This window comes from Cebus imitator, unplaced genomic scaffold (assembly GCF_001604975.1).
Source record: "Cebus imitator isolate Cc_AM_T3 unplaced genomic scaffold, Cebus_imitator-1.0 Scaffold586, whole genome shotgun sequence".
Lineage (NCBI taxonomy): Eukaryota > Metazoa > Chordata > Mammalia > Primates > Cebidae > Cebus > Cebus imitator.
In genome coordinates, this window is record NW_016107901.1 from 1 (window position 1) to 3,375 (window position 3,375).

Genomic DNA, 3,375 nt, shown 5'->3' on the forward strand with positions numbered 1-3,375 from the left:
AAAAAAAAAAACCTATTAAGTTTATTAGATCAAGTTTATTTGACAAAAACGAAATGGGGAAAAAGGCTACCTACCGGGTAGGATTGGAGAGATGGTGCTTTTTGCTGCTGATTATAAATGGAGAGTAAATTACCCTGTCGTTGGCCCAGATTTCATCTTATCTGACATTAATGCATGCTTGCATGCAACTTAAAGGCTCACAAATGACTCCTTACAAACTTCAGTAGGGAGAAGCATCGTGCATTTAGAGGAGGAAGTAACTAGGCAGTGACATGCCCAGTACATACCCTAAGTGCTGTCCAGAGAGAGCTAAATAACCTTAAAAGCCACAAAAGAGGGCACGCAATCAGTAATATTTTTAAATAACTATTCACTGCTTGAATATAATCAAATAACCAATCGAGAGCTACTCATGACATTTCACTCCCCTTAGACGTTCTGGGGCTGCTGAAGAACTGACTCCTACATGGCTCTATGTTCGTGGTCCTTTAGTCCATCCACCTGCTCTGTAAACCTCTGGATGTCTTCCGTTCTGCTGTAAGCCGTCATGCCGTCTGGAGTTATTCTTTAAGTCATAGCAACGCTGAGAAGCATTTCCCCAACTGATCTGCAGAGACAACTACAAACACGGTGCTTCTCCTACTCCTTTTCCGTGCTTCATCCTGGTCCTTCTTTCATGGGTCCTTCTTTATATCTACATTTTACTGGAAATTTTTAGTGAAATATCACAGGGCCCCAAAAGGATATACAGTCATGTACCACTTAATGACGTTTTCAGTCACGTGTACGATGGTGGAGCTGAAAAACTATCATCTAGTGATGTCCTGATGATTCTGACCCTGTGTAAGCCTAGGCAATTTGTGTGTCTGTGCCTTGGTTTTTAACAAAAAAGTTTCAAAAGTAAATAAATCAGTAATTTTAAATAAAGGAAACTTATGGGCCAGGGATATGAGAAAGAAAATATTTTTGTGTAGCTGTACCATGTGTTTGTCTTTTAAGCTAAGTATTACTACAAAAGAGTCAAAACTTCTTTAAAAATTCAAAAGTTGATAACGTAAAAGTTACAGAAAGCTAAATTTAATCTATTGAAGGAAAATTTTTTAAAATAAATCTAGTGTAGCTGAACCGTACAGTATTTATACATGCTACAGTAGTGTACAGTTATGTCCTAAGCCTTCTCATTCACTCACCACTCACTCACGGACACTCAGAGCAACTTCCACTCCTGCAAGCTCCATTCAAAGTAAGTGCCCTATACAGGTGTATTACTTTTATCTTTTATAGTATATTTTTACTGTACCTTTCCTATGCTTAGATATGTTTAGATACACAAATACCATTGTGTTACAATTGCCAACAATAGGCTTTATTTTTTTTTTTTCTGCAGACTCAACCTTCTAGACTCAAGCAATCCTCCTGCCTCAACTTCCTGAATAGCTGGGACTACAGGAATGCTCCACCACTCCCAGCTAATTTTTTAAAAAATTTTAAGAGACAGAGGGTGTGTTCACCACCTGTTGGAAGAGGGGGTCTCGCTATGTTGCCCAGAGTGGTCTTGAACTCCTGCTCTCAAGGGATCCTCCCACGTTGGCCTCCCAAAGTGTTGGGATTACAAGCGTGAGGCATCACACCTAACACCTACAGCATTCAGGACAATACTGTGACGTACAGGTTTTCAGCCTAGAAGCAATAGGTTGTACCATATAGCCTACGTGTGTAATAGACTACACCACCTAAGTCTGTGTGAGTTCACTTTATAATGTTCACACAACAAAATCACCTAATGATGCATTTCTCAGAACTACCCTGTGGCCAAGAGATGTATTGTAATGTACTCAGCTGAAGTTTTGTCATAAAGTAATCCTGTAGCAAAGTTAAACTGAAACTTGATATGGAAGATAACCTTAAGTTATTACGCTGAAAACTCCAAGGACCTTATAAAAACAGAGATGCGGGGACCGACTAAACCAACTAATTTACTCAGTTTTAACTGATCATTTAAAATATTCTTGATTCTAATTGGAAATTTACCTCCCTACAGATGAGTCAGAAACTACACTTGGAGACAAGAATGTTCATCAGCTTTTAGTGGTAGGTTTGTTTTCAACAAAAATCACAGTTTTCTGTTTATGTAAGAAGACTTTCTACAAAACCCTTTTGGACCATTTCCCACATGCTACTAACACTACCCAGGTAATTTATAGGACTGGAATTTCTGTTTTATCCATAAAGAATCTGAAAATGGTAACCAGCACTGACATTTGAATTCTGTCTGTAATGCGACTCCTGATAGCCCCGCCAGGATTTCTGAAAACCATCCAATCTCTACCTGCCTATCTTATGCCATTTTTTTTTAACATAAAAAGTCTCCAGGGCCAGGGAAGAGAGCTTAGCTGATGAAGCTGATGGTTCAGAAATAAGACAAAAATCTGAAAGGGAAACCTTTGGTATTTCTGTTCCCACATAAGAGTTAGGCCAAATCGGGACGACTACAGGATAACGTTATAAGCTTTGTACCAACCTCGGTGCACCTCCAAGGTAAAATCAGTTCACAAAAGCCAAAAGTAGCCATCTGTCAAACTCTCAGAGAAGACACAGAGCACGACACCCAGTGTCCACTGTCACTCACTCAATGCGACTCTGGCTTCTTGGGTGATTCTAATATTTCTTTAAGATGATTTCCGGTGGGAAAACAAAAGTCACTGCTTGTTAAGGCCATAGTTGGTTTAAAGGGATCCATGGATTCTTAAAAGTTATCTAGATCTAAGTAGTAGAAGCCCTCAGAGGAGAGGGGTGGGGAGTTCTGCAGAATGGAGTGACTCCCAAAGGGACTGAAGCTGGGGTTACCCCACTGACTGGGATCTAGCTTGGAAGACACTTGGAAGAGACGCCCGTCTTGTGTCACTGCGTCTGTAGGATGTTCTATACCTGCTGACTTACTGATGCCACCTTTTTGTATCTTGGGAATCAGTTTGCCACCCGGTTTCCTGCCAAGTTTCCTTGGAAGGGCTTTCCTGGCCTATACATTTCCCCTATCTTCCGTGAAATCAAACCCAAGCTTGAGAGGTGAGCTCCTTGACTCCCCCAGCTCAATCTGAGTCATTGGTGTCACTACTGAGAGTGCCTGTGTTTCTTTAAGTTTGGGGGAGACTTCTGGAACCTGGCCCCTCCTAGCAAAGAAGGACCTGTGTTCTCATCCAGCTGTTTGGCACTGAAGTGGCAGGATGCCTTGGGGAGAGGTATGCCCTCCACAGCAGTGTCAGCATCTGGGAAGTCTCCTTCAATTGCTTTCTTCCTCAAAGGGATGGGCTTGGGCTTTTTCAGCTTGCTTCTACTGCTGGGCACAGGCTCTGGAGAGGAGTTTCCAGCCTTTGG

The 3,375-nt window shown here is 41.5% G+C and overlaps 1 pseudogene; it reads right to left on the minus strand.

The window, feature by feature from the left end:
- Positions 1 to 2,629: 2,629 nt before the first annotated feature.
- Positions 2,630 to 3,375, minus strand: part of LOC108294529 — a 1,563-nt pseudogene continuing 817 nt past the window's right edge.